Source organism: Phoenix dactylifera, chromosome 4 (genome assembly GCF_051530095.1).
Source record: "Phoenix dactylifera cultivar Ajwa chromosome 4, Ajwa_hap1_PhDact_Kaust_v1.1, whole genome shotgun sequence".
NCBI classification, from domain to species: Eukaryota; Viridiplantae; Streptophyta; class Magnoliopsida; order Arecales; family Arecaceae; genus Phoenix; species Phoenix dactylifera.
The window spans coordinates 39,172,574-39,195,675 of NC_143193.1; the positions used below are offsets into that span (position 1 = coordinate 39,172,574).

The window sequence follows — 23,102 nt, forward strand, 5'->3', positions numbered from 1 at the left end:
GACATTCGCGCCGCCGGGGCCGTTCTGGCGTAGTATTCAACGCGCTGGTCCCGCTATGCGGCATGGCACCGCCAGTCTCCGGACTCAGTTTATTTTCGGGGGAAAAAAATTATCCGAAGAGGAAAAGCCAAAGGCCGAAAAATTAAAAATAAATATTATCAAAAAATAAAAAAGCGGGCAAAAAATAAAAGGGGTGCAACACGAGGACTTCCCAGGGGGTCACCCATCCTAATACTATTCTCGCCCAAGCACGCTTAACTACGGAGTTCTGATGGGATCCGGTGGCTTAGTGCTGGTATGATCGAACCCATGACATGCCCATCGAAACTCCCTTTTATGACAAAGCAGCAGACCTCGACGGCCCGAGACATTCGCGCCGCCGGGGCCGTTCTGGCGTAGGATTCAACGCGCTGGTCCCGCTATGCGGCATGGCACCGCCAGTCTCCGGACTCAGTTTATTTTCGGGGGAAAAAAATTATCCGAAGAAGAAAAGCCAAAAGCCGAAAAATTAAAAATAAATATTATCAAAAAATAAAAAAGCGGGCAAAAAATAAAAGGGGTGCAACACGAGGACTTCCCAGGGGGTCACCCATCCTAGTACTACTCTCGCCCAAGCACGCTTAACTGCGGAGTTCTGATGGGATCCGGTGCATTAGTGCTGGTATGATCGCACGCATGACATGCCCTTCGAAACTACCTTTTATGACAAAGCAGCAGACCTCGACGGCCCGAGACATTCGCGCCGCCGGGGCCGTTCTGGCGTAGGATTCAACGCGCTGGTCCCGCTATGCGGCATGGCACCGCCAGTCTCCGGACTCAGTTTATTTTCGAGAAAAAAAAATTATCCGAAGAGGAAAAGCCAAAAGCCGAAAAATTAAAAATAAATATTATGAAAAAATAAAAAAGCGGGCAAAAAATAAATAGGGTGCAACACGAGGACTTCCGAGGGGGTCACCCATCCTAGTACTACTCTCGCCCAAGCCCGCTTAACTGCGGAGTTCTGATGGGATCCGGTGCATTAGTGCTGGTATGATCGCACCCATGACATGCCCTTCGAAACTCCCTTTTATGACAAAGCAGCAGACCTCGACGGCCCGAGACATTCGCGCCGCCGGGGCCGTTCTGGCGTAGGATTCAACGCGCTGCTCCCGCTATGCGGCATGGCACCGCCAGTCTCCGGACTCAGTTTATTTTCGGGGAAAAAAAATTATCCGAAGAGGAAAAGCCAAAAGCCGAAAAATTAAAAATAAATATTATGAAAAAATAAAAAAGCGGGCAAAAAATAAATGGGGTGCAACACGAGGACTTCCCAGGGGGTCACCCATCCTAGTACTACTCTCGCCCAAGCCCGCTTAACTGCGGAGTTCTGATGGGATCCGGTGCATTAGTGCTGGTATGATCGCACCCATGACATGCCCTTCGAAACTCCCTTTTATGACAAAGCAGCAGACCTCGACGGCCCGAGACATTCGCGCCGCCGGGGCCGTTCTGGCGTAGGATTCAACGCGCTGCTCCCGCTATGCGGCATGGCACCGCCAGTCTCCGGACTCAGTTTATTTTCGGGGGAAAAAAATTATCCGAAGAGGAAAAGCCAAAAGCCGAAAAATTAAAAATAAATATTATGAAAAAATAAAAAAGCGGGCAAAAAATAAAAGGGGTGCAATACGAGGACTTCCCGGGGGTCACCCATCCTAGTACTAATCTCGCCCAAGCACGCTTAACTGCGGAGTTCTGATGGGATCCGGTGCATTAGTGCTGGTATGATCGCACCCATGACTTGCCCATCGAAACTCCCTTTTATGACAAAGCAGCAGACCTCGACGGCCCGAGACATTCGCGCCGCCGGGGCCGTTCTGGCGTAGTATTCAACGCGCTGGTCCCGCTATGCGGCATGGCACCGCCAGTCTCCGGACTCAGTTTATTTTCGGGGGAAAAAAATTATCCGAAGAGGAAAAGCCAAAAGCTGAAAAATTAAAAATAAATATTATCAAAAAATAAAAAAGCGGGCAAAAAATAAGAGGGGTGCAACACGAGGACTTCCCAGGGGGCCACCCATCCTAGTACTACTCTCGCCCAAGCACGCTTAACTGCGGAGTTCTGATGGGATCCGGTGCATTAGTGCTGGTATGATCGCACCCATGACTTGCCCATCGAAACTCCCTTTTATGACAAAGCAGCAGACCTCGACGGCCCGAGACATTCGCGCCGCCGGGGCCGTTCTGGCGTAGTATTCAACGCGCTGGTCCCGCTATGCGGCATGGCACCGCCAGTCTCCGGACTCAGTTTATTTTCGGGGGAAAAAAATTATCCGAAGAGGAAAAGCCAAAAGCCGAAAAATTAAAAATAAATATTATCAAAAAATAAAAAAGCGGGCAAAAAATAAAAGGGGTGCAACACGAGGACTTCCCAGGGGGTCACCCATCCTAGTACTATTCTCGCCCAAGCACGCTTAACTACGGAGTTCTGATGGGATCCGGTGCCTTAGTGCTGGTATGATCGCACCCATGACATGCCCATCGAAACTCCCTTTTATGACAAAGCAGCAGACCTCGACGGCCCGAGACATTCGCGTCGCCGGGGCCGTTCTGGCGTAGGATTCAACGCGCTGGTCCCGCTATGCGGCATGGCACCGCCAGTCTCCGGACTCAGTTTATTTTCGAGAAAAAAAAATTATCCGAAGAGGAAAAGCCAAAAGCCGAAAAATTAAAAATAAATATTATGAAAAAATAAAAAAGCGGGCAAAAAATAAATAGGGTGCAACACGAGGACTTCCGAGGGGGTCACCCATCCTAGTACTACTCTCGCCCAAGCCCGCTTAACTGCGGAGTTCTGATGGGATCCGGTGCATTAGTGCTGGTATGATCGCACCCATGACATGCCCTTCGAAACTCCCTTTTATGACAAAGCAGCAGACCTCGACGGCCCGAGACATTCGCGCCGCCGGGGCCGTTCTGGCGTAGGATTCAACGCGCTGCTCCCGCTATGCGGCATGGCACCGCCAGTCTCCGGACTCAGTTTATTTTCGGGAAAAAAAAATTATCCGAAGAGGAAAAGCCAAAAGCCGAAAAATTAAAAATAAATATTATGAAAAAATAAAAAAGCGGGCAAAAAATAAATGGGGTGCAACACGAGGACTTCCCAGGGGGTCACCCATCCTAGTACTACTCTCGCCCAAGCCCGCTTAACTGCGGAGTTCTGATGGGATCCGGTGCATTAGTGCTGGTATGATCGCACCCATGACATGCCCTTCGAAACTCCCTTTTATGACAAAGCAGCAGACCTCGACGGCCCGAGACATTCGCGCCGCCGGGGCCGTTCTGGCGTAGGATTCAACGCGCTGCTCCCGCTATGCGGCATGGCACCGCCAGTCTCCGGACTCAGTTTATTTTCGGGGGAAAAAAATTATCCGAAGAGCAAAAGCCAAAAGCCGAAAAATTAAAAATAAATATTATGAAAAAATAAAAAAGCGGGCAAAAAATAAAAGGGGTGCAATACGAGGACTTCCCGGGGGTCACCCATCCTAGTACTAATCTCGCCCAAGCACGCTTAACTGCGGAGTTCTGATGGGATCCGGTGCATTAGTGCTGGTATGATCGCACCCATGACTTGCCCATCGAAACTCCCTTTTATGACAAAGCAGCAGACCTCAACGGCCCGAGACATTCGCGCCGCCGGGGCCGTTCTGGCGTAGTATTTAACGCGCTGGTCCCGCTATGCGGCATGGCACCGCCAGTCTCCGGACTCAGTTTATTTTCGGGGGAAAAAAATTATCCGAAGAGGAAAAGCCAAAAGCTGAAAAATTAAAAATAAATATTATCAAAAAATAAAAAAGCGGGCAAAAAATAAGAGGGGTGCAACACGAGGACTTCCCAGGGGGCCACCCATCCTAGTACTACTCTCGCCCAAGCACGCTTAACTGCGGAGTTCTGATGGGATCCGGTGCATTAGTGCTGGTATGATCGCACCCATGACTTGCCCATCGAAACTCCCTTTTATGACAAAGCAGCAGACCTCGACGGCCCGAGACATTCGCGCCGCCGGGGCCGTTCTGGCGTAGTATTCAACGCGCTGGTCCCGCTATGCGGCATGGCACCGCCAGTCTCCGGGCTCAGTTTATTTTCGGGGGAAAAAAATTATCCGAAGAGGAAAAGCCAAAAGCCGAAAAATTAAAAATAAATATTATCAAAAAATAAAAAAGCGGGCAAAAAATAAAAGGGGTGCAACACGAGGACTTCCCAGGGGGTCACCCATCCTAGTACTATTCTCGCCCAAGCACGCTTAACTACGGAGTTCTGATGGGATCCGGTGCCTTAGTGCTGGTATGATCGCACCCATGACATGCCCATCGAAACTCCCTTTTATGACAAAGCAGCAGACCTCGACGGCCCGAGACATTCGCGCCGCCGGGGCCGTTCTGGCGTAGGATTCAACGCGCTGGTCCCGCTATGCGGCATGGCACCGCCAGTCTCCGGACTCAGTTTATTTTCGGGAGAAAAAAATTATCCGAAGAAGAAAAGCCAAAAGCCGAAAAATTAAAAATAAATATTATCAAAAAATAAAAAAGCGGGCAAAAAATAAAAGGGGTGCAACACGAGGACTTCCCAGGGGGTCACCCATCCTAGTACTACTCTCGCCCAAGCACGCTTAACTGCGGAGTTCTGATGGGATCCGGTGCATTAGTGCTGGTATGATCGCACGCATGACATGCCCTTCGAAACTACCTTTTATGACAAAGCAGCAGACCTCGACGGCCCGAGACATTCGCGCCGCCGGGGCCGTTCTGGCGTAGGATTCAACGCGCTGGTCCCGCTAGTCTCCGGACTCAGTTTATTTTCGAGAAAAAAAAATTATCCGAAGAGGAAAAGCCAAAAGCCGAAAAATTAAAAATAAATATTATGAAAAAATAAAAAAGCGGGCAAAAAATAAATAGGGTGCAACACGAGGACTTCCGAGGGGGTCACCCATCCTAGTACTACTCTCGCCCAAGCCCGCTTAACTGCGGAGTTCTGATGGGATCCGGTGCATTAGTGCTGGTATGATCGCACCCATGACATGCCCTTCGAAACTCTCTTTTATGACAAAGCAGCAGACCTCGACGGCCCGAGACATTCGCGCCGCCGGGGCCGTTCTGGCGTAGGATTCAACGCGCTGCTCCCGCTATGCGGCATGGCACCGCCAGTCTCCGGACTCAGTTTATTTTCGGGGAAAAAAAATTATCCGAAGAGGAAAAGCCAAAAGCCGAAAAATTAAAAATAAATATTATGAAAAAATAAAAAAGCGGGCAAAAAATAAATGGGGTGCAACACGAGGACTTCCCAGGGGGTCACCCATCCTAGTACTACTCTCGCCCAAGCCCGCTTAACTGCGGAGTTCTGATGGGATCCGGTGCATTAGTGCTGGTATGATCGCACCCATGACATGCCCTTCGAAACTCCCTTTTATGACAAAGCAGCAGACCTCGACGGCCCGAGACATTCGCGCCGCCGGGGCCGTTCTGGCGTAGGATTCAACGCGCTGCTCCCGCTATGCGGCATGGCACCGCCAGTCTCCGGACTCAGTTTATTTTCGGGGGAAAAAAATTATCCGAAGAGGAAAAGCCAAAAGCCGAAAAATTAAAAATAAATATTATGAAAAAATAAAAAAGCGGGCAAAAAATAAAAGGGGTGCAATACGAGGACTTCCCGGGGGTCACCCATCCTAGTACTAATCTCGCCCAAGCACGCTTAACTGCGGAGTTCTGATGGGATCCGGTGCATTAGTGCTGGTATGATCGCACCCATGACTTGCCCATCGAAACTCCCTTTTATGACAAAGCAGCAGACCTCGACGGCCCGAGACATTCGCGCCGCCGGGGCCGTTCTGGCATAGTATTCAACGCGCTGGTCCCGCTATGCGGCATGGCACCGCCAGTCTCCGGACTCAGTTTATTTTCGGGGGAAAAAAATTATCCGAAGAGGAAAAGCCAAAAGCTGAAAAATTAAAAATAAATATTATCAAAAAATAAAAAAGCGGGCAAAAAATAAGAGGGGTGCAACACGAGGACTTCCCAGGGGGCCACCCATCCTAGTACTACTCTCGCCCAAGCACGCTTAACTGCGGAGTTCTGATGGGATCCGGTGCATTAGTGCTGGTATGATCGCACCCATGACTTGCCCATCGAAACTCCCTTTTATGACAAAGCAGCAGACCTCGACGGCCCGAGACATTCGCGCCGCCGGGGCCGTTCTGGCGTAGTATTCAACGCGCTGGTCCCGCTATGCGGCATGGCACCGCCAGTCTCCGGACTCAGTTTATTTTCGGGGGAAAAAAATTATCCGAAGAGGAAAAGCCAAAAGCCGAAAAATTAAAAATAAATATTATCAAAAAATAAAAAAGCGGGCAAAAAATAAAAGGGGTGCAACACGAGGACTTCCCAGGGGGTCACCCATCCTAGTACTATTCTCGCCCAAGCACGCTTAACTACGGAGTTCTGATGGGATCCGGTGCCTTAGTGCTGGTATGATCGCACCCATGACATGCCCATCGAAACTCCCTTTTATGACAAAGCAGCAGACCTCGACGGCCCGAGACATTCGCGCCGCCGGGGCCGTTCTGGCGTAGGATTCAACGCGCTGGTCCCGCTATGCGGCATGGCACCGCCAGTCTCCGGACTCAGTTTATTTTCGGGAGAAAAAAATTATCCGAAGAAGAAAGGCCAAAAGCCGAAAAATTAAAAATAAATATTATCAAAAAATAAAAAAGCGGGCAAAAAATAAAAGGGGTGCAACACGAGGACTTCCCAAGGGGTCACCCATCCTAGTACTACTCTCGCCCAAGCACGCTTAACTGCGGAGTTCTGATGGGATCCGGTGCATTAGTGCTGGTATGATCGCACGCATGACATGCCCTTCGAAACTACCTTTTATGACAAAGCAGCAGACCTCGACGGCCCGAGACATTCGCGCCGCCGGGGCCGTTCTGGCGTAGGATTCAACGCGCTGGTCCCGCTATGCGGCATGGCACCGCCAGTCTCCGGACTCAGTTTATTTTCGAGAAAAAAAAATTATCCGTAGAGGAAAAGCCAAAAGCCGAAAAATTAAAAATAAATATTATGAAAAAATAAAAAAGCGGGCAAAAAATAAATAGGGTGCAACACGAGGACTTCCGAGGGGGTCACCCATCCTAGTACTACTCTCGCCCAAGCCCGCTTAACTGCGGAGTTCTGATGGGATCCGGTGCATTAGTGCTGGTATGATCGCACCCATGACATGCCCTTCGAAACTCCCTTTTATGACAAAGCAGCAGACCTCGACGGCCCGAGACATTCGCGCCGCCGGGGCCGTTCTGGCGTAGGATTCAACGCGCTGCTCCCGCTATGCGGCATGGCACCGCCAGTCTCCGGACTCAGTTTATTTTCGGGGGAAAAAAATTATCCGAAGAGGAAAAGCCAAAAGCTGAAAAATTAAAAATAAATATTATCAAAAAATAAAAAAGCGGGCAAAAAATAAGAGGGGTGCAACACGAGGACTTCCCAGGGGGCCACCCATCCTAGTACTACTCTCGCCCAAGCACGCTTAACTGCGGAGTTCTGATGGGATCCGGTGCATTAGTGCTGGTATGATCGCACCCATGACTTGCCCATCGAAACTCCCTTTTATGACAAAGCAGCAGACCTCGACGGCCCGAGACATTCGCGCCGCCGGGGCCGTTCTGGCGTAGTATTCAACGCGCTGGTCCCGCTATGCGGCATGGCACCGCCAGTCTCCGGACTCAGTTTATTTTCGGGGAAAAAAAATTATCCGAAGAGGAAAAGCCAAAAGCTGAAAAATTAAAAATAAATATTATCAAAAAATAAAAAAGCGGGCAAAAAATAAGAGGGGTGCAACACGAGGACTTCCCAGGGGGCCACCCATCCTAGTACTACTCTCGCCCAAGCACGCTTAACTGCGGAGTTCTGATGGGATCCGGTGCATTAGTGCTGGTATGATCGCACCCATGACTTGCCCATCGAAACTCCCTTTTATGACAAAGCAGCAGACCTCGACGGCCCGAGACATTCGCGCCGCCGGGGCCGTTCTGGCGTAGTATTCAACGCGCTGGTCCCGCTATGCGGCATGGCACCGCCAGTCTCCGGACTCAGTTTATTTTCGGGGGAAAAAAATTATCCGAAGAGGAAAAGCCAAAAGCCGAAAAATTAAAAATAAATATTATCAAAAAATAAAAAAGCGGGCAAAAAATAAAAGGGGTGCAACACGAGGACTTCCCAGGGGGTCACCCATCCTAGTACTATTCTCGCCCAAGCACGCTTAACTACGGAGTTCTGATGGGATCCGGTGCCTTAGTGCTGGTATGATCGCACCCATGACATGCCCATCGAAACTCCCTTTTATGACAAAGCAGCAGACCTCGACGGCCCGAGACATTCGCGCCGCCGGGGCCGTTCTGGCGTAGGATTCAACGCGCTGGTCCCGCTATGCGGCATGGCACCGCCAGTCTCCGGACTCAGTTTATTTTCGGGAGAAAAAAATTATCCGAAGAAGAAAGGCCAAAAGCCGAAAAATTAAAAATAAATATTATCAAAAAATAAAAAAGCGGGCAAAAAATAAAAGGGGTGCAACACGAGGACTTCCCAGGGGGTCACCCATCCTAGTACTACTCTCGCCCAAGCACGCTTAACTGCGGAGTTCTGATGGGATCCGGTGCATTAGTGCTGGTATGATCGCACGCATGACATGCCCTTCGAAACTACCTTTTATGACAAAGCAGCAGACCTCGACGGCCCGAGACATTCGCGCCGCCGGGGCCGTTCTGGCGTAGGATTCAACGCGCTGGTCCCGCTATGCGGCATGGCACCGCCAGTCTCCGGACTCAGTTTATTTTCGAGAAAAAAAAATTATCCGTAGAGGAAAAGCCAAAAGCCGAAAAATTAAAAATAAATATTATGAAAAAATAAAAAAGCGGGCAAAAAATAAATAGGGTGCAACACGAGGACTTCCGAGGGGGTCACCCATCCTAGTACTACTCTCGCCCAAGCCCGCTTAACTGCGGAGTTCTGATGGGATCCGGTGCATTAGTGCTGGTATGATCGCACCCATGACATGCCCTTCGAAACTCCCTTTTATGACAAAGCAGCAGACCTCGACGGCCCGAGACATTCGCGCCGCCGGGGCCGTTCTGGCGTAGGATTCAACGCGCTGCTCCCGCTATGCGGCATGGCACCGCCAGTCTCCGGACTCAGTTTATTTTCGGGGAAAAAAAATTATCCGAAGAGGAAAAGCCAAAAGCCGAAAAATTAAAAATAAATATTATGAAAAAATAAAAAAGCGGGCAAAAAATAAATGGGGTGCAACACGAGGACTTCCCAGGGGGTCACCCATCCTAGTACTACTCTCGCCCAAGCCCGCTTAACTGCGGAGTTCTGATGGGATCCGGTGCATTAGTGCTGGTATGATCGCACCCATGACATGCCCTTCGAAACTCCCTTTTATGACAAAGCAGCAGACCTCGACGGCCCGAGACATTCGCGCCGCCGGGGCCGTTCTGGCGTAGGATTCAACGCGCTGCTCCCGCTATGCGGCATGGCACCGCCAGTCTCCGGACTCAGTTTATTTTCGGGGGAAAAAAATTATCCGAAGAGGAAAAGCCAAAAGCCGAAAAATTAAAAATAAATATTATGAAAAAATAAAAAAGCGGGCAAAAAATAAAAGGGGTGCAATACGAGGACTTCCCGGGGGTCACCCATCCTAGTACTAATCTCGCCCAAGCACGCTTAACTGCGGAGTTCTGATGGGATCCGGTGCATTAGTGCTGGTATGATCGCACCCATGACTTGCCCATCGAAACTCCCTTTTATGACAAAGCAGCAGACCTCGACGGCCCGAGACATTCGCGCCGCCGGGGCCGTTCTGGCGTAGTATTCAACGCGCTGGTCCCGCTATGCGGCATGGCACCGCCAGTCTCCGGACTCAGTTTATTTTCGGGGGAAAAAAATTATCCGAAGAGGAAAAGCCAAAAGCTGAAAAATTAAAAATAAATATTATCAAAAAATAAAAAAGCGGGCAAAAAATAAGAGGGGTGCAACACGAGGACTTCCCAGGGGGCCACCCATCCTAGTACTACTCTCGCCCAAGCACGCTTAACTGCGGAGTTCTGATGGGATCCGGTGCATTAGTGCTGGTATGATCGCACCCATGACTTGCCCATCGAAACTCCCTTTTATGACAAAGCAGCAGACCTCGACGGCCCGAGACATTCGCGCCGCCGGGGCCGTTCTGGCGTAGTATTCAACGCGCTGGTCCCGCTATGCGGCATGGCACCGCCAGTCTCCGGACTCAGTTTATTTTCGGGGGAAAAAAATTATCCGAAGAGGAAAAGCCAAAAGCCGAAAAATTAAAAATAAATATTATCAAAAAATAAAAAAGCGGGCAAAAAATAAAAGGGGTGCAACACGAGGACTTCCCAGGGGGTCACCCATCCTAGTACTATTCTCGCCCAAGCACGCTTAACTACGGAGTTCTGATGGGATCCGGTGCCTTAGTGCTGGTATGATCGCACCCATGACATGCCCATCGAAACTCCCTTTTATGACAAAGCAGCAGACCTCGACGGCCCGAGACATTCGCGCCGCCGGGGCCGTTCTGGCGTAGGATTCAACGCGCTGGTCCCGCTATGCGGCATGGCACCGCCAGTCTCCGGACTCAGTTTATTTTCGGGAGAAAAAAATTATCCGAAGAAGAAAAGCCAAAAGCCGAAAAATTAAAAATAAATATTATCAAAAAATAAAAAAGCGGGCAAAAAATAAAAGGGGTGCAACACGAGGACTTCCCAGGGGGTCACCCATCCTAGTACTACTCTCGCCCAAGCACGCTTAACTGCGGAGTTCTGATGGGATCCGGTGCATTAGTGCTGGTATGATCGCACGCATGACATGCCCTTCGAAACTACCTTTTATGACAAAGCAGCAGACCTCGACGGCCCGAGACATTCGCGCCGCCGGGGCCGTTCTGGCGTAGGATTCAACGCGCTGGTCCCGCTATGCGGCATGGCACCGCCAGTCTCCGGACTCAGTTTATTTTCGAGAAAAAAAAATTATCCGAAGAGGAAAAGCCAAAAGCCGAAAAATTAAAAATAAATATTATGAAAAAATAAAAAAGCGGGCAAAAAATAAATAGGGTGCAACACGAGGACTTCCGAGGGGGTCACCCATCCTAGTACTACTCTCGCCCAAGCCCGCTTAACTGCGGAGTTCTGATGGGATCCGGTGCATTAGTGCTGGTATGATCGCACCCATGACATGCCCTTCGAAACTCCCTTTTATGACAAAGCAGCAGACCTCGACGGCCCGAGACATTCGCGCCGCCGGGGCCGTTCTGGCGTAGGATTCAACGCGCTGCTCCCGCTATGCGGCATGGCACCGCCAGTCTCCGGACTCAGTTTATTTTCGGGGAAAAAAAATTATCCGAAGAGGAAAAGCCAAAAGCCGAAAAATTAAAAATAAATATTATGAAAAAATAAAAAAGCGGGCAAAAAATAAATGGGGTGCAACACGAGGACTTCCCAGGGGGTCACCCATCCTAGTACTACTCTCGCCCAAGCCCGCTTAACTGCGGAGTTCTGATGGGATCCGGTGCATTAGTGCTGGTATGATCGCACCCATGACATGCCCTTCGAAACTCCCTTTTATGACAAAGCAGCAGACCTCGACGGCCCGAGACATTCGCGCCGCCGGGGCCGTTCTGGCGTAGGATTCAACGCGCTGCTCCCGCTATGCGGCATGGCACCGCCAGTCTCCGGACTCAGTTTATTTTCGGGGGAAAAAAATTATCCGAAGAGGAAAAGCCAAAAGCCGAAAAATTAAAAATAAATATTATGAAAAAATAAAAAAGCGGGCAAAAAATAAAAGGGGTGCAATACGAGGACTTCCCGGGGGTCACCCATCCTAGTACTAATCTCGCCCAAGCACGCTTAACTGCGGAGTTCTGATGGGATCCGGTGCATTAGTGCTGGTATGATCGCACCCATGACTTGCCCATCGAAACTCCCTTTTATGACAAAGCAGCAGACCTCGACGGCCCGAGACATTCGCGCCGCCGGGGCCGTTCTGGCGTAGTATTCAACGCGCTGGTCCCGCTATGCGGCATGGCACCGCCAGTCTCCGGACTCAGTTTATTTTCGGGGGAAAAAAATTATCCGAAGAGGAAAAGCCAAAAGCTGAAAAATTAAAAATAAATATTATCAAAAAATAAAAAAGCGGGCAAAAAATAAGAGGGGTGCAACACGAGGACTTCCCAGGGGGCCACCCATCCTAGTACTACTCTCGCCCAAGCACGCTTAACTGCGGAGTTCTGATGGGATCCGGTGCATTAGTGCTGGTATGATCGCACCCATGACTTGCCCATCGAAACTCCCTTTTATGACAAAGCAGCAGACCTCGACGGCCCGAGACATTCGCGCCGCCGGGGCCGTTCTGGCGTAGTATTCAACGCGCTGGTCCCGCTATGCGGCATGGCACCGCCAGTCTCCGGACTCAGTTTATTTTCGGGGGAAAAAAATTATCCGAAGAGGAAAAGCCAAAAGCCGAAAAATTAAAAATAAATATTATCAAAAAATAAAAAAGCGGGCAAAAAATAAAAGGGGTGCAACACGAGGACTTCCCAGGGGGTCACCCATCCTAGTACTATTCTCGCCCAAGCACGCTTAACTACGGAGTTCTGATGGGATCCGGTGCCTTAGTGCTGGTATGATCGCACCCATGACATGCCCATCGAAACTCCCTTTTATGACAAAGCAGCAGACCTCGACGGCCCGAGACATTCGCGCCGCCGGGGCCGTTCTGGCGTAGGATTCAACGCGCTGGTCCCGCTATGCGGCATGGCACCGCCAGTCTCCGGACTCAGTTTATTTTCGGGAGAAAAAAATTATCCGAAGAAGAAAAGCCAAAAGCCGAAAAATTAAAAATAAATATTATCAAAAAATAAAAAAGCGGGCATAAAATAAAAGGGGTGCAACACGAGGACTTCCCAGGGGGTCACCCATCCTAGTACTACTCTCGCCCAAGCACGCTTAACTGCGGAGTTCTGATGGGATCCGGTGCATTAGTGCTGGTATGATCGCACGCATGACATGCCCTTCGAAACTACCTTTTATGACAAAGCAGCAGACCTCGACGGCCCGAGACATTCGCGCCGCCGGGGCCGTTCTGGCGTAGGATTCAACGCGCTGGTCCCGCTATGCGGCATGGCACCGCCAGTCTCCGGACTCAGTTTATTTTCGAGAAAAAAAAATTATCCGAAGAGGAAAAGCCAAAAGCCGAAAAATTAAAAATAAATATTATGAAAAAATAAAAAAGCGGGCAAAAAATAAATAGGGTGCAACACGAGGACTTCCGAGGGGGTCACCCATCCTAGTACTACTCTCGCCCAAGCCCGCTTAACTGCGGAGTTCTGATGGGATCCGGTGCATTAGTGCTGGTATGATCGCACCCATGACATGCCCTTCGAAACTCCCTTTTATGACAAAGCAGCAGACCTCGACGGCCCGAGACATTCGCGCCGCCGGGGCCGTTCTGGCGTAGGATTCAACGCGCTGCTCCCGCTATGCGGCATGGCACCGCCAGTCTCCGGACTCAGTTTATTTTCGGGGAAAAAAAATTATCCGAAGAGGAAAAGCCAAAAGCCGAAAAATTAAAAATAAATATTATGAAAAAATAAAAAAGCGGGCAAAAAATAAATGGGGTGCAACACGAGGACTTCCCAGGGGGTCACCCATCCTAGTACTACTCTCGCCCAAGCCCGCTTAACTGCGGAGTTCTGATGGGATCCGGTGCATTAGTGCTGGTATGATCGCACCCATGACATGCCCTTCGAAACTCCCTTTTATGACAAAGCAGCAGACCTCGACGGCCCGAGACATTCGCGCCGCCGGGGCCGTTCTGGCGTAGGATTCAACGCGCTGCTCCCGCTATGCGGCATGGCACCGCCAGTCTCCGGACTCAGTTTATTTTCGGGGGAAAAAAATTATCCGAAGAGGAAAAGCCAAAAGCCGAAAAATTAAAAATAAATATTATGAAAAAATAAAAAAGCGGGCAAAAAATAAAAGGGGTGCAATACGAGGACTTCCCGGGGGTCACCCATCCTAGTACTAATCTCGCCCAAGCACGCTTAACTGCGGAGTTCTGATGGGATCCGGTGCATTAGTGCTGGTATGATCGCACCCATGACTTGCCCATCGAAACTCCCTTTTATGACAAAGCAGCAGACCTCGACGGCCCGAGACATTCGCGCCGCCGGGGCCGTTCTGGCGTAGTATTCAACGCGCTGGTCCCGCTATGCGGCATGGCACCGCCAGTCTCCGGACTCAGTTTATTTTCGGGGGAAAAAAATTATCCGAAGAGGAAAAGCCAAAAGCTGAAAAATTAAAAATAAATATTATCAAAAAATAAAAAAGCGGGCAAAAAATAAGAGGGGTGCAACACGAGGACTTCCCAGGGGGCCACCCATCCTAGTACTACTCTCGCCCAAGCACGCTTAACTGCGGAGTTCTGATGGGATCCGGTGCATTAGTGCTGGTATGATCGCACCCATGACTTGCCCATCGAAACTCCCTTTTATGACAAAGCAGCAGACCTCGACGGCCCGAGACATTCGCGCCGCCGGGGCCGTTCTGGCGTAGTATTCAACGCGCTGGTCCCGCTATGCGGCATGGCACCGCCAGTCTCCGGACTCAGTTTATTTTCGGGGGAAAAAAATTATCCGAAGAGGAAAAGCCAAAAGCCGAAAAATTAAAAATAAATATTATCAAAAAATAAAAAAGCGGGCAAAAAATAAAAGGGGTGCAACACGAGGACTTCCCAGGGGGTCACCCATCCTAATACTATTCTCGCCCAAGCACGCTTAACTACGGAGTTCTGATGGGATCCGGTGGCTTAGTGCTGGTATGATCGAACCCATGACATGCCCATCGAAACTCCCTTTTATGACAAAGCAGCAGACCTCGACGGCCCGAGACATTCGCGCCGCCGGGGCCGTTCTGGCGTAGGATTCAACGCGCTGGTCCCGCTATGCGGCATGGCACCGCCAGTCTCCGGACTCAGTTTATTTTCGGGGGAAAAAAATTATCCGAAGAAGAAAGGCCAAAAGCCGAAAAATTAAAAATAAATATTATCAAAAAATAAAAAAGCGGGCAAAAAATAAAAGGGGTGCAACACGAGGACTTCCCAGGGGGTCACCCATCCTAGTACTACTCTCGCCCAAGCACGCTTAACTGCGGAGTTCTGATGGGATCCGGTGCATTAGTGCTGGTATGATCGCACGCATGACATGCCCTTCGAAACTACCTTTTATGACAAAGCAGCAGACCTCGACGGCCCGAGACATTCGCGCCGCCGGGGCCGTTCTGGCGTAGGATTCAACGCGCTGGTCCCGCTATGCGGCATGGCACCGCCAGTCTCCGGACTCAGTTTATTTTCGAGAAAAAAAAATTATCCGAAGAGGAAAAGCCAAAAGCCGAAAAATTAAAAATAAATATTATGAAAAAATAAAAAAGCGGGCAAAAAATAAATAGGGTGCAACACGAGGACTTCCGAGGGGGTCACCCATCCTAGTACTACTCTCGCCCAAGCCCGCTTAACTGCGGAGTTCTGATGGGATCCGGTGCATTAGTGCTGGTATGATCGCACCCATGACATGCCCTTCGAAACTCCCTTTTATGACAAAGCAGCAGACCTCGACGGCCCGAGACATTCGCGCCGCCGGGGCCGTTCTGGCGTAGGATTCAACGCGCTGCTCCCGCTATGCGGCATGGCACCGCCAGTCTCCGGACTCAGTTTATTTTCGGGGAAAAAAAAATATCCGAAGAGGAAAAGCCAAAAGCCGAAAAATTAAAAATAAATATTATGAAAAAATAAAAAAGCGGGCAAAAAATAAATGGGGTGCAACACGAGGACTTCCCAGGGGGTCACCCATCCTAGTACTACTCTCGCCCAAGCCCGCTTAACTGCGGAGTTCTGATGGGATCCGGTGCATTAGTGCTGGTATGATCGCACCCATGACATGCCCTTCGAAACTCCCTTTTATGACAAAGCAGCAGACCTCGACGGCCCGAGACATTCGCGCCGCCGGGGCCGTTCTGGCGTAGGATTCAACGCGCTGCTCCCGCTATGCGGCATGGCACCGCCAGTCTCCGGACTCAGTTTATTTTCGGGGGAAAAAAATTATCCGAAGAGGAAAAGCCAAAAGCCGAAAAATTAAAAATAAATATTATGAAAAAATAAAAAAGCGGGCAAAAAATAAAAGGGGTGCAATACGAGGACTTCCCGGGGGTCACCCATCCTAGTACTAATCTCGCCCAAGCACGCTTAACTGCGGAGTTCTGATGGGATCCGGTGCATTAGTGCTGGTATGATCGCACCCATGACTTGCCCATCGAAACTCCCTTTTATGACAAAGCAGCAGACCTCGACGGCCCGAGACATTCGCGCCGCCGGGGCCGTTCTGGCGTAGTATTCAACGCGCTGGTCCCGCTATGCGGCATGGCACCGCCAGTCTCCGGACTCAGTTTATTTTCGGGGGAAAAAAATTATCCGAAGAGGAAAAGCCAAAAGCTGAAAAATTAAAAATAAATATTATCAAAAAATAAAAAAGCGGGCAAAAAATAAGAGGGGTGCAACACGAGGACTTCCCAGGGGGCCACCCATCCTAGTACTACTCTCGCCCAAGCACGCTTAACTGCGGAGTTCTGATGGGATCCGGTGCATTAGTGCTGGTATGATCGCACCCATGACTTGCCCATCGAAACTCCCTTTTATGACAAAGCAGCAGACCTCGACGGCCCGAGACATTCGCGCCGCCGGGGCCGTTCTGGCGTAGTATTCAACGCGCTGGTCCCGCTATGCGGCATGGCACCGCCAGTCTCCGGGCTCAGTTTATTTTCGGGGGAAAAAAATTATCCGAAGAGGAAAAGCCAAAAGCCGAAAAATTAAAAATAAATATTATCAAAAAATAAAAAAGCGGGCAAAAAATAAAAGGGGTGCAACACGAGGACTTCCCAGGGGGTCACCCATCCTAGTACTATTCTCGCCCAAGCACGCTTAACTACGGAGTTCTGATGGGATCCGGTGCCTTAGTGCTGGTATGATCGCACCCATGACATGCCCATCGAAACTCCCTTTTATGACAAAGCAGCAGACCTCGACGGCCCGAGACATTCGCGCCGCCGGGGCCGTTCTGGCGTAGGATTCAACGCGCTGGTCCCGCTATGCGGCATGGCACCGCCAGTCTCCGGACTCAGTTTATTTTCGGGAGAAAAAAATTATCCGAAGAAGAAAAGCCAAAAGCCGAAAAATTAAAAATAAATATTATCAAAAAATAAAAAAGCGGGCAAAAAATAAAAGGGGTGCAACACGAGGACTTCCCAGGGGGTCACCCATCCTAGTACTACTCTCGCCCAAGCACGCTTAACTGCGGAGTTCTGATGGGATCCGGTGCATTAGTGCTGGTATGATCGCACGCATGACATGCCCTTCGAAACTACCTTTTATGACAAAGCAGCAGACCTCGACGGCCCGAGACATTCGCGCCGCCGGGGCCGTTCTGGCGTAGGATTCAACGCGCTGGTCCCGCTATGCGGCATGGCACCGCCAGTCTCCGGACTCAGTTTATTTTCGAGAAAAAAAAATTATCCGTAGAGGAAAAGCCAAAAGCCGAAAAATTAAAAATAAATATTATGAAAAAATAAAAAAGCGGGCAAAAAATAAATAGGGTGCAACACGAGGACTTCCGAGGGGGTCACCCATCCTAGTACTACTCTCGCCCAAGCCCGCTTAACTGCGGAGTTCTGATGGGATCCGGTGCATTAGTGCTGGTATGATCGCACCCATGACATGCCCTTCGAAACTCCCTTTTATGACAAAGCAGCAGACCTCGACGGCCCGAGACATTCGCGCCGCCGGGGCCGTTCTGGCGTAGGATTCAACGCGCTGCTCCCGCTATGCGGCATGGCACCGCCAGTCTCCGGACTCAGTTTATTTTCGGGAAAAAAAAATTATCCGAAGAGGAAAAGCCAAAAGCCGAAAAATTAAAAATAAATATTATGAAAAAATAAAAAAGCGGGCAAAAAATAAATGGGGTGCAACACGAGGACTTCCCAGGGGGTCACCCATCCTAGTACTACTCTCGCCCAAGCCCGCTTAACTGCGGAGTTCTGATGGGATCCGGTGCATTAGTGCTGGTATGATCGCACCCATGACATGCCCTTCGAAACTCCCTTTTATGACAAAGCAGCAGACCTCGACGGCCCGAGACATTCGCGCCGCCGGGGCCGTTCTGGCGTAGGATTCAACGCGCTGCTCCCGCTATGCGGCATGGCACCGCCAGTCTCCGGACTCAGTTTATTTTCGGGGGAAAAAAATTATCCGAAGAGCAAAAGCCAAAAGCCGAAAAATTAAAAATAAATATTATGAAAAAATAAAAAAGCGGGCAAAAAATAAAAGGGGTGCAATACGAGGACTTCCCGGGGGTCACCCATCCTAGTACTAATCTCGCCCAAGCACGCTTAACTGCGGAGTTCTGATGGGATCCGGTGCATTAGTGCTGGTATGATCGCACCCATGACTTGCCCATCGAAACTCCCTTTTATGACAAAGCAGCAGACCTCAACGGCCCGAGACATTCGCGCCGCCGGGGCCGTTCTGGCGTAGTATTTAACGCGCTGGTCCCGCTATGCGGCATGGCACCGCCAGTCTCCGGACTCAGTTTATTTTCGGGGGAAAAAAATTATCCGAAGAGGAAAAGCCAAAAGCTGAAAAATTAAAAATAAATATTATCAAAAAATAAAAAAGCGGGCAAAAAATTAGAGGGGTGCAACACGAGGACTTCCCAGGGGGCCACCCATCCTAGTACTACTCTCGCCCAAGCACGCTTAACTGCGGAGTTCTGATGGGATCCGGTGCATTAGTGCTGGTATGATCGCACCCATGACTTGCCCATCGAAACTCCCTTTTATGACAAAGCAGCAGACCTCGACGGCCCGAGACATTCGCGCCGCCGGGGCCGTTCTGGCGTAGTATTCAACGCGCTGGTCCCGCTATGCGGCATGGCACCGCCAGTCTCCGGGCTCAGTTTATTTTCGGGGGAAAAAAATTATCCGAAGAGGAAAAGCCAAAAGCCGAAAAATTAAAAATAAATATTATCAAAAAATAAAAAAGCGGGCAAAAAATAAAAGGGGTGCAACACGAGGACTTCCCAGGGGGTCACCCATCCTAGTACTATTCTCGCCCAAGCACGCTTAACTACGGAGTTCTGATGGGATCCGGTGCCTTAGTGCTGGTATGATCGCACCCATGACATGCCCATCGAAACTCCCTTTTATGACAAAGCAGCAGACCTCGACGGCCCGAGACATTCGCGCCGCCGGGGCCGTTCTGGCGTAGGATTCAACGCGCTGGTCCCGCTATGCGGCATGGCACCGCCAGTCTCCGGACTCAGTTTATTTTCGGGAGAAAAAAATTATCCGAAGAAGAAAAGCCAAAAGCCGAAAAATTAAAAATAAATATTATCAAAAAATAAAAAAGCGGGCAAAAAATAAAAGGGGTGCAACACGAGGACTTCCCAGGGGGTCACCCATCCTAGTACTACTCTCGCCCAAGCACGCTTAACTGCGGAGTTCTGATGGGATCCGGTGCATTAGTGCTGGTATGATCGCACGCATGACATGCCCTTCGAAACTACCTTTTATGACAAAGCAGCAGACCTCGACGGCCCGAGACATTCGCGCCGCCGGGGCCGTTCTGGCGTAGGATTCAACGCGCTGGTCCCGCTAGTCTCCGGACTCAGTTTATTTTCGAGAAAAAAAAATATCCGAAGAGGAAAAGCCAAAAGCCGAAAAATTAAAAATAAATATTATGAAAAAATAAAAAAGCGGGCAAAAAATAAATAGGGTGCAACACGAGGACTTCCGAGGGGGTCACCCATCCTAGTACTACTCTCGCCCAAGCCAGCTTAACTGCGGAGTTCTGATGGGATCCGGTGCATTAGTGCTGGTATGATCGCACCCATGACATGCCCTTCGAAACTCTCTTTTATGACAAAGCAGCAGACCTCGACGGCCCGAGACATTCGCGCCGCCGGGGCCGTTCTGGCGTAGGATTCAACGCGCTGCTCCCGCTATGCGGCATGGCACCGCCAGTCTCCGGACTCAGTTTATTTTCGGGGAAAAAAAATTATCCGAAGAGGAAAAGCCAAAAGCCGAAAAATTAAAAATAAATATTATGAAAAAATAAAAAAGCGGGCAAAAAATAAATGGGGTGCAACACGAGGACTTCCCAGGGGGTCACCCATCCTAGTACTACTCTCGCCCAAGCCCGCTTAACTGCGGAGTTCTGATGGGATCCGGTGCATTAGTGCTGGTATGATCGCACCCATGACATGCCCTTCGAAACTCCCTTTTATGACAAAGCAGCAGACCTCGACGGCCCGAGACATTCGCGCCGCCGGGGCCGTTCTGGCGTAGGATTCAACGCGCTGCTCCCGCTATGCGGCATGGCACCGCCAGTCTCCGGACTCAGTTTATTTTCGGGGGAAAAAAATTATCCGAAGAGGAAAAGCCAAAAGCCGAAAAATTAAAAATAAATATTATGAAAAAATAAAAAAGCGGGCAAAAAATAAAAGGGGTGCAATACGAGGACTTCCCGGGGGTCACCCATCCTAGTACTAATCTCGCCCAAGCACGCTTAACTGCGGAGTTCTGATGGGATCCGGTGCATTAGTGCTGGTATGATCGCACCCATGACTTGCCCATCGAAACTCCCTTTTATGACAAAGCAGCAGACCTCGACGGCCCGAGACATTCGCGCCGCCGGGGCCGTTCTGGCGTAGTATTCAACGCGCTGGTCCCGCTATGCGGCATGGCACCGCCAGTCTCCGGACTCAGTTTATTTTCGGGGGAAAAAAATTATCCGAAGAGGAAAAGCCAAAAGCTGAAAAATTAAAAATAAATATTATCAAAAAATAAAAAAGCGGGCAAAAAATAAGAGGGGTGCAACACGAGGACTTCCCAGGGGGCCACCCATCCTAGTACTACTCTCGCCCAAGCACGCTTAACTGCGGAGTTCTGATGGGATCCGGTGCATTAGTGCTGGTATGATCGCACCCATGACTTGCCCATCGAAACTCCCTTTTATGACAAAGCAGCAGACCTCGACGGCCCGAGACATTCGCGCCGCCGGGGCCGTTCTGGCGTAGTATTCAACGCGCTGGTCCCGCTATGCGGCATGGCACCGCCAGTCTCCGGACTCAGTTTATTTTCGGGGGAAAAAAATTATCCGAAGAGGAAAAGCCAAAAGCCGAAAAATTAAAAATAAATATTATCAAAAAATAAAAAAGCGGGCAAAAAATAAAAGGGGTGCAACACGAGGACTTCCCAGGGGGTCACCCATCCTAGTACTATTCTCGCCCAAGCACGCTTAACTACGGAGTTCTGATGGGATCCGGTGCCTTAGTGCTGGTATGATCGCACCCATGACATGCCCATCGAAACTCCCTTTTATGACAAAGCAGCAGACCTCGACGGCCCGAGACATTCGCGCCGCCGGGGCCGTTCTGGCGTAGGATTCAACGCGCTGGTCCCGCTATGCGGCATGGCACCGCCAGTCTCCGGACTCAGTTTATTTTCGGGAGAAAAAAATTATCCGAAGAAGAAAAGCCAAAAGCCGAAAAATTAAAAATAAATATTATCAAAAAATAAAAAAGCGGGCAAAAAATAAAAGGGGTGCAACACGAGGACTTCCCAGGGGGTCACCCATCCTAGTACTACTCTCGCCCAAGCACGCTTAACTGCGGAGTTCTGATGGGATCCGGTGCATTAGTGCTGGTATGATCGCACGCATGACATGCCCTTCGAAACTACCTTTTATGACAAAGCAGCAGACCTCGACGGCCCGAGACATTCGCGCCGCCGGGGCCGTTCTGGCGTAGGATTCAACGCGCTGGTCCCGCTATGCGGCATGGCACCGCCAGTCTCCGGACTCAGTTTATTTTCGAGAAAAAAAAATTATCCGTAGAGGAAAAGCCAAAAGCCGAAAAATTAAAAATAAATATTATGAAAAAATAAAAAAGCGGGCAAAAAATAAATAGGGTGCAACACGAGGACTTCCGAGGGGGTCACCCATCCTAGTACTACTCTCGCCCAAGCCCGCTTAACTGCGGAGTTCTGATGGGATCCGGTGCATTAGTGCTGGTATGATCGCACCCATGACATGCCCTTCGAAACTCCCTTTTATGACAAAGCAGCAGACCTCGACGGCCCGAGACATTCGCGCCGCCGGGGCCGTTCTGGCGTAGGATTCAACGCGCTGCTCCCGCTATGCGGCATGGCACCGCCAGTCTCCGGACTCAGTTTATTTTCGGGGAAAAAAAATTATCCGAAGAGGAAAAGCCAAAAGCCGAAAAATTAAAAATAAATATTATGAAAAAATAAAAAAGCGGGCAAAAAATAAATGGGGTGCAACACGAGGACTTCCCAGGGGGTCACCCATCCTAGTACTACTCTCGCCCAAGCCCGCTTAACTGCGGAGTTCTGATGGGATCCGGTGCATTAGTGCTGGTATGATCGCACCCATGACATGCCCTTCGAAACTCCCTTTTATGACAAAGCAGCAGACCTCGACGGCCCGAGACATTCGCGCCGCCGGGGCCGTTCTGGCGTAGGATTCAACGCGCTGCTCCCGCTATGCGGCATGGCACCGCCAGTCTCCGGACTCAGTTTATTTTCGGGGGAAAAAAATTATCCGAAGAGGAAAAGCCAAAAGCCGAAAAATTAAAAATAAATATTATGAAAAAATAAAAAAGCGGGCAAAAAATAAAAGGGGTGCAATACGAGGACTTCCCGGGGGTCACCCATCCTAGTACTAATCTCGCCCAAGCACGCTTAACTGCGGAGTTCTGATGGGATCCGGTGCATTAGTGCTGGTATGATCGCACCCATGACTTGCCCATCGAAACTCCCTTTTATGACAAAGCAGCAGACCTCGACGGCCCGAGACATTCGCGCCGCCGGGGCCGTTCTGGCGTAGTATTCAACGCGCTGGTCCCGCTATGCGGCATGGCACCGCCAGTCTCCGGACTCAGTTT

General features: G+C 50.1%; 63 non-coding genes across 63 annotated transcripts; all 63 read right to left on the reverse strand.

The window, feature by feature from the left end:
- Positions 1-190: 190 nt before the first annotated feature.
- Positions 191-309, reverse strand: LOC149767482 (5S ribosomal RNA). The gene has a single exon (XR_016408918.1). It is a non-coding gene; the product is annotated as a 5S ribosomal RNA (ribosomal RNA).
- A 247-nt stretch (positions 310-556) lies between these two features.
- Positions 557-675, reverse strand: LOC149767483 (5S ribosomal RNA). The gene has a single exon (XR_016402680.1). It is a non-coding gene; the product is annotated as a 5S ribosomal RNA (ribosomal RNA).
- A 247-nt stretch (positions 676-922) lies between these two features.
- On the reverse strand, positions 923-1,041 carry LOC149767484 (5S ribosomal RNA). The gene has a single exon (XR_016406322.1). It is a non-coding gene; the product is annotated as a 5S ribosomal RNA (ribosomal RNA).
- A 247-nt stretch (positions 1,042-1,288) lies between these two features.
- LOC149767485 (5S ribosomal RNA) lies at positions 1,289-1,407 on the reverse strand. The gene has a single exon (XR_016402946.1). It is a non-coding gene; the product is annotated as a 5S ribosomal RNA (ribosomal RNA).
- Positions 1,408-1,654: 247 nt separating this feature from the next.
- LOC149767486 (5S ribosomal RNA) lies at positions 1,655-1,772 on the reverse strand. The gene has a single exon (XR_016404698.1). It is a non-coding gene; the product is annotated as a 5S ribosomal RNA (ribosomal RNA).
- Positions 1,773-2,019: 247 nt separating this feature from the next.
- LOC149767487 (5S ribosomal RNA) lies at positions 2,020-2,138 on the reverse strand. The gene has a single exon (XR_016401249.1). It is a non-coding gene; the product is annotated as a 5S ribosomal RNA (ribosomal RNA).
- Positions 2,139-2,385: 247 nt separating this feature from the next.
- LOC149767488 (5S ribosomal RNA) lies at positions 2,386-2,504 on the reverse strand. Its single transcript, XR_016401702.1, has one exon. It is a non-coding gene; the product is annotated as a 5S ribosomal RNA (ribosomal RNA).
- A 247-nt stretch (positions 2,505-2,751) lies between these two features.
- On the reverse strand, positions 2,752-2,870 carry LOC149767489 (5S ribosomal RNA). The gene has a single exon (XR_016406323.1). It is a non-coding gene; the product is annotated as a 5S ribosomal RNA (ribosomal RNA).
- A 247-nt stretch (positions 2,871-3,117) lies between these two features.
- Positions 3,118-3,236, reverse strand: LOC149767490 (5S ribosomal RNA). Its single transcript, XR_016402948.1, has one exon. It is a non-coding gene; the product is annotated as a 5S ribosomal RNA (ribosomal RNA).
- A 247-nt stretch (positions 3,237-3,483) lies between these two features.
- On the reverse strand, positions 3,484-3,601 carry LOC149767491 (5S ribosomal RNA). Its single transcript, XR_016404699.1, has one exon. It is a non-coding gene; the product is annotated as a 5S ribosomal RNA (ribosomal RNA).
- Positions 3,602-3,848: 247 nt separating this feature from the next.
- Positions 3,849-3,967, reverse strand: LOC149767492 (5S ribosomal RNA). Its single transcript, XR_016401250.1, has one exon. It is a non-coding gene; the product is annotated as a 5S ribosomal RNA (ribosomal RNA).
- Positions 3,968-4,214: 247 nt separating this feature from the next.
- LOC149767493 (5S ribosomal RNA) lies at positions 4,215-4,333 on the reverse strand. The gene has a single exon (XR_016401703.1). It is a non-coding gene; the product is annotated as a 5S ribosomal RNA (ribosomal RNA).
- Positions 4,334-4,580: 247 nt separating this feature from the next.
- Positions 4,581-4,699, reverse strand: LOC149767494 (5S ribosomal RNA). The gene has a single exon (XR_016402681.1). It is a non-coding gene; the product is annotated as a 5S ribosomal RNA (ribosomal RNA).
- Positions 4,700-4,928: 229 nt separating this feature from the next.
- On the reverse strand, positions 4,929-5,047 carry LOC149767495 (5S ribosomal RNA). Its single transcript, XR_016406324.1, has one exon. It is a non-coding gene; the product is annotated as a 5S ribosomal RNA (ribosomal RNA).
- A 247-nt stretch (positions 5,048-5,294) lies between these two features.
- LOC149767496 (5S ribosomal RNA) lies at positions 5,295-5,413 on the reverse strand. The gene has a single exon (XR_016402949.1). It is a non-coding gene; the product is annotated as a 5S ribosomal RNA (ribosomal RNA).
- Positions 5,414-5,660: 247 nt separating this feature from the next.
- On the reverse strand, positions 5,661-5,778 carry LOC149767497 (5S ribosomal RNA). The gene has a single exon (XR_016404700.1). It is a non-coding gene; the product is annotated as a 5S ribosomal RNA (ribosomal RNA).
- Positions 5,779-6,025: 247 nt separating this feature from the next.
- Positions 6,026-6,144, reverse strand: LOC149767498 (5S ribosomal RNA). The gene has a single exon (XR_016401251.1). It is a non-coding gene; the product is annotated as a 5S ribosomal RNA (ribosomal RNA).
- A 247-nt stretch (positions 6,145-6,391) lies between these two features.
- Positions 6,392-6,510, reverse strand: LOC149767499 (5S ribosomal RNA). The gene has a single exon (XR_016401704.1). It is a non-coding gene; the product is annotated as a 5S ribosomal RNA (ribosomal RNA).
- A 247-nt stretch (positions 6,511-6,757) lies between these two features.
- Positions 6,758-6,876, reverse strand: LOC149767500 (5S ribosomal RNA). Its single transcript, XR_016403243.1, has one exon. It is a non-coding gene; the product is annotated as a 5S ribosomal RNA (ribosomal RNA).
- Positions 6,877-7,123: 247 nt separating this feature from the next.
- On the reverse strand, positions 7,124-7,242 carry LOC149767501 (5S ribosomal RNA). Its single transcript, XR_016406326.1, has one exon. It is a non-coding gene; the product is annotated as a 5S ribosomal RNA (ribosomal RNA).
- Positions 7,243-7,489: 247 nt separating this feature from the next.
- Positions 7,490-7,608, reverse strand: LOC149767502 (5S ribosomal RNA). Its single transcript, XR_016401252.1, has one exon. It is a non-coding gene; the product is annotated as a 5S ribosomal RNA (ribosomal RNA).
- A 247-nt stretch (positions 7,609-7,855) lies between these two features.
- On the reverse strand, positions 7,856-7,974 carry LOC149767503 (5S ribosomal RNA). The gene has a single exon (XR_016401253.1). It is a non-coding gene; the product is annotated as a 5S ribosomal RNA (ribosomal RNA).
- A 247-nt stretch (positions 7,975-8,221) lies between these two features.
- Positions 8,222-8,340, reverse strand: LOC149767504 (5S ribosomal RNA). Its single transcript, XR_016401705.1, has one exon. It is a non-coding gene; the product is annotated as a 5S ribosomal RNA (ribosomal RNA).
- A 247-nt stretch (positions 8,341-8,587) lies between these two features.
- LOC149767505 (5S ribosomal RNA) lies at positions 8,588-8,706 on the reverse strand. Its single transcript, XR_016402682.1, has one exon. It is a non-coding gene; the product is annotated as a 5S ribosomal RNA (ribosomal RNA).
- Positions 8,707-8,953: 247 nt separating this feature from the next.
- Positions 8,954-9,072, reverse strand: LOC149767506 (5S ribosomal RNA). The gene has a single exon (XR_016406327.1). It is a non-coding gene; the product is annotated as a 5S ribosomal RNA (ribosomal RNA).
- A 247-nt stretch (positions 9,073-9,319) lies between these two features.
- Positions 9,320-9,438, reverse strand: LOC149767507 (5S ribosomal RNA). Its single transcript, XR_016402950.1, has one exon. It is a non-coding gene; the product is annotated as a 5S ribosomal RNA (ribosomal RNA).
- A 247-nt stretch (positions 9,439-9,685) lies between these two features.
- Positions 9,686-9,803, reverse strand: LOC149767508 (5S ribosomal RNA). Its single transcript, XR_016404701.1, has one exon. It is a non-coding gene; the product is annotated as a 5S ribosomal RNA (ribosomal RNA).
- A 247-nt stretch (positions 9,804-10,050) lies between these two features.
- On the reverse strand, positions 10,051-10,169 carry LOC149767509 (5S ribosomal RNA). Its single transcript, XR_016401254.1, has one exon. It is a non-coding gene; the product is annotated as a 5S ribosomal RNA (ribosomal RNA).
- A 247-nt stretch (positions 10,170-10,416) lies between these two features.
- Positions 10,417-10,535, reverse strand: LOC149767510 (5S ribosomal RNA). Its single transcript, XR_016401706.1, has one exon. It is a non-coding gene; the product is annotated as a 5S ribosomal RNA (ribosomal RNA).
- Positions 10,536-10,782: 247 nt separating this feature from the next.
- LOC149767511 (5S ribosomal RNA) lies at positions 10,783-10,901 on the reverse strand. Its single transcript, XR_016402684.1, has one exon. It is a non-coding gene; the product is annotated as a 5S ribosomal RNA (ribosomal RNA).
- A 247-nt stretch (positions 10,902-11,148) lies between these two features.
- On the reverse strand, positions 11,149-11,267 carry LOC149767512 (5S ribosomal RNA). Its single transcript, XR_016406328.1, has one exon. It is a non-coding gene; the product is annotated as a 5S ribosomal RNA (ribosomal RNA).
- Positions 11,268-11,514: 247 nt separating this feature from the next.
- On the reverse strand, positions 11,515-11,633 carry LOC149767513 (5S ribosomal RNA). Its single transcript, XR_016402951.1, has one exon. It is a non-coding gene; the product is annotated as a 5S ribosomal RNA (ribosomal RNA).
- A 247-nt stretch (positions 11,634-11,880) lies between these two features.
- On the reverse strand, positions 11,881-11,998 carry LOC149767514 (5S ribosomal RNA). The gene has a single exon (XR_016404702.1). It is a non-coding gene; the product is annotated as a 5S ribosomal RNA (ribosomal RNA).
- Positions 11,999-12,245: 247 nt separating this feature from the next.
- Positions 12,246-12,364, reverse strand: LOC149767515 (5S ribosomal RNA). The gene has a single exon (XR_016401255.1). It is a non-coding gene; the product is annotated as a 5S ribosomal RNA (ribosomal RNA).
- Positions 12,365-12,611: 247 nt separating this feature from the next.
- LOC149767516 (5S ribosomal RNA) lies at positions 12,612-12,730 on the reverse strand. Its single transcript, XR_016401707.1, has one exon. It is a non-coding gene; the product is annotated as a 5S ribosomal RNA (ribosomal RNA).
- Positions 12,731-12,977: 247 nt separating this feature from the next.
- On the reverse strand, positions 12,978-13,096 carry LOC149767517 (5S ribosomal RNA). The gene has a single exon (XR_016402685.1). It is a non-coding gene; the product is annotated as a 5S ribosomal RNA (ribosomal RNA).
- Positions 13,097-13,343: 247 nt separating this feature from the next.
- On the reverse strand, positions 13,344-13,462 carry LOC149767518 (5S ribosomal RNA). The gene has a single exon (XR_016406329.1). It is a non-coding gene; the product is annotated as a 5S ribosomal RNA (ribosomal RNA).
- A 247-nt stretch (positions 13,463-13,709) lies between these two features.
- On the reverse strand, positions 13,710-13,828 carry LOC149767519 (5S ribosomal RNA). Its single transcript, XR_016402952.1, has one exon. It is a non-coding gene; the product is annotated as a 5S ribosomal RNA (ribosomal RNA).
- A 247-nt stretch (positions 13,829-14,075) lies between these two features.
- On the reverse strand, positions 14,076-14,193 carry LOC149767520 (5S ribosomal RNA). Its single transcript, XR_016404703.1, has one exon. It is a non-coding gene; the product is annotated as a 5S ribosomal RNA (ribosomal RNA).
- Positions 14,194-14,440: 247 nt separating this feature from the next.
- On the reverse strand, positions 14,441-14,559 carry LOC149767521 (5S ribosomal RNA). The gene has a single exon (XR_016401256.1). It is a non-coding gene; the product is annotated as a 5S ribosomal RNA (ribosomal RNA).
- Positions 14,560-14,806: 247 nt separating this feature from the next.
- Positions 14,807-14,925, reverse strand: LOC149767522 (5S ribosomal RNA). Its single transcript, XR_016408920.1, has one exon. It is a non-coding gene; the product is annotated as a 5S ribosomal RNA (ribosomal RNA).
- A 247-nt stretch (positions 14,926-15,172) lies between these two features.
- LOC149767523 (5S ribosomal RNA) lies at positions 15,173-15,291 on the reverse strand. The gene has a single exon (XR_016402686.1). It is a non-coding gene; the product is annotated as a 5S ribosomal RNA (ribosomal RNA).
- Positions 15,292-15,538: 247 nt separating this feature from the next.
- Positions 15,539-15,657, reverse strand: LOC149767524 (5S ribosomal RNA). Its single transcript, XR_016406330.1, has one exon. It is a non-coding gene; the product is annotated as a 5S ribosomal RNA (ribosomal RNA).
- A 247-nt stretch (positions 15,658-15,904) lies between these two features.
- LOC149767525 (5S ribosomal RNA) lies at positions 15,905-16,023 on the reverse strand. Its single transcript, XR_016402954.1, has one exon. It is a non-coding gene; the product is annotated as a 5S ribosomal RNA (ribosomal RNA).
- A 247-nt stretch (positions 16,024-16,270) lies between these two features.
- Positions 16,271-16,388, reverse strand: LOC149767526 (5S ribosomal RNA). Its single transcript, XR_016404705.1, has one exon. It is a non-coding gene; the product is annotated as a 5S ribosomal RNA (ribosomal RNA).
- A 247-nt stretch (positions 16,389-16,635) lies between these two features.
- LOC149767527 (5S ribosomal RNA) lies at positions 16,636-16,754 on the reverse strand. Its single transcript, XR_016401257.1, has one exon. It is a non-coding gene; the product is annotated as a 5S ribosomal RNA (ribosomal RNA).
- A 247-nt stretch (positions 16,755-17,001) lies between these two features.
- Positions 17,002-17,120, reverse strand: LOC149767528 (5S ribosomal RNA). Its single transcript, XR_016401708.1, has one exon. It is a non-coding gene; the product is annotated as a 5S ribosomal RNA (ribosomal RNA).
- A 247-nt stretch (positions 17,121-17,367) lies between these two features.
- On the reverse strand, positions 17,368-17,486 carry LOC149767529 (5S ribosomal RNA). The gene has a single exon (XR_016402687.1). It is a non-coding gene; the product is annotated as a 5S ribosomal RNA (ribosomal RNA).
- Positions 17,487-17,733: 247 nt separating this feature from the next.
- Positions 17,734-17,852, reverse strand: LOC149767530 (5S ribosomal RNA). Its single transcript, XR_016406331.1, has one exon. It is a non-coding gene; the product is annotated as a 5S ribosomal RNA (ribosomal RNA).
- Positions 17,853-18,099: 247 nt separating this feature from the next.
- On the reverse strand, positions 18,100-18,218 carry LOC149767531 (5S ribosomal RNA). Its single transcript, XR_016402955.1, has one exon. It is a non-coding gene; the product is annotated as a 5S ribosomal RNA (ribosomal RNA).
- A 247-nt stretch (positions 18,219-18,465) lies between these two features.
- LOC149767532 (5S ribosomal RNA) lies at positions 18,466-18,583 on the reverse strand. Its single transcript, XR_016404706.1, has one exon. It is a non-coding gene; the product is annotated as a 5S ribosomal RNA (ribosomal RNA).
- Positions 18,584-18,830: 247 nt separating this feature from the next.
- Positions 18,831-18,949, reverse strand: LOC149767533 (5S ribosomal RNA). Its single transcript, XR_016401258.1, has one exon. It is a non-coding gene; the product is annotated as a 5S ribosomal RNA (ribosomal RNA).
- A 247-nt stretch (positions 18,950-19,196) lies between these two features.
- LOC149767534 (5S ribosomal RNA) lies at positions 19,197-19,315 on the reverse strand. The gene has a single exon (XR_016401709.1). It is a non-coding gene; the product is annotated as a 5S ribosomal RNA (ribosomal RNA).
- Positions 19,316-19,562: 247 nt separating this feature from the next.
- Positions 19,563-19,681, reverse strand: LOC149767535 (5S ribosomal RNA). Its single transcript, XR_016402688.1, has one exon. It is a non-coding gene; the product is annotated as a 5S ribosomal RNA (ribosomal RNA).
- A 228-nt stretch (positions 19,682-19,909) lies between these two features.
- Positions 19,910-20,028, reverse strand: LOC149767536 (5S ribosomal RNA). The gene has a single exon (XR_016408649.1). It is a non-coding gene; the product is annotated as a 5S ribosomal RNA (ribosomal RNA).
- A 247-nt stretch (positions 20,029-20,275) lies between these two features.
- LOC149767537 (5S ribosomal RNA) lies at positions 20,276-20,394 on the reverse strand. Its single transcript, XR_016402956.1, has one exon. It is a non-coding gene; the product is annotated as a 5S ribosomal RNA (ribosomal RNA).
- A 247-nt stretch (positions 20,395-20,641) lies between these two features.
- Positions 20,642-20,759, reverse strand: LOC149767538 (5S ribosomal RNA). Its single transcript, XR_016404707.1, has one exon. It is a non-coding gene; the product is annotated as a 5S ribosomal RNA (ribosomal RNA).
- A 247-nt stretch (positions 20,760-21,006) lies between these two features.
- On the reverse strand, positions 21,007-21,125 carry LOC149767539 (5S ribosomal RNA). The gene has a single exon (XR_016401260.1). It is a non-coding gene; the product is annotated as a 5S ribosomal RNA (ribosomal RNA).
- A 247-nt stretch (positions 21,126-21,372) lies between these two features.
- Positions 21,373-21,491, reverse strand: LOC149767540 (5S ribosomal RNA). The gene has a single exon (XR_016401710.1). It is a non-coding gene; the product is annotated as a 5S ribosomal RNA (ribosomal RNA).
- Positions 21,492-21,738: 247 nt separating this feature from the next.
- LOC149767541 (5S ribosomal RNA) lies at positions 21,739-21,857 on the reverse strand. The gene has a single exon (XR_016402689.1). It is a non-coding gene; the product is annotated as a 5S ribosomal RNA (ribosomal RNA).
- A 247-nt stretch (positions 21,858-22,104) lies between these two features.
- LOC149767542 (5S ribosomal RNA) lies at positions 22,105-22,223 on the reverse strand. Its single transcript, XR_016406332.1, has one exon. It is a non-coding gene; the product is annotated as a 5S ribosomal RNA (ribosomal RNA).
- A 247-nt stretch (positions 22,224-22,470) lies between these two features.
- On the reverse strand, positions 22,471-22,589 carry LOC149767543 (5S ribosomal RNA). The gene has a single exon (XR_016402957.1). It is a non-coding gene; the product is annotated as a 5S ribosomal RNA (ribosomal RNA).
- A 247-nt stretch (positions 22,590-22,836) lies between these two features.
- On the reverse strand, positions 22,837-22,954 carry LOC149767544 (5S ribosomal RNA). Its single transcript, XR_016404708.1, has one exon. It is a non-coding gene; the product is annotated as a 5S ribosomal RNA (ribosomal RNA).
- Positions 22,955-23,102: the final 148 nt, after the last annotated feature.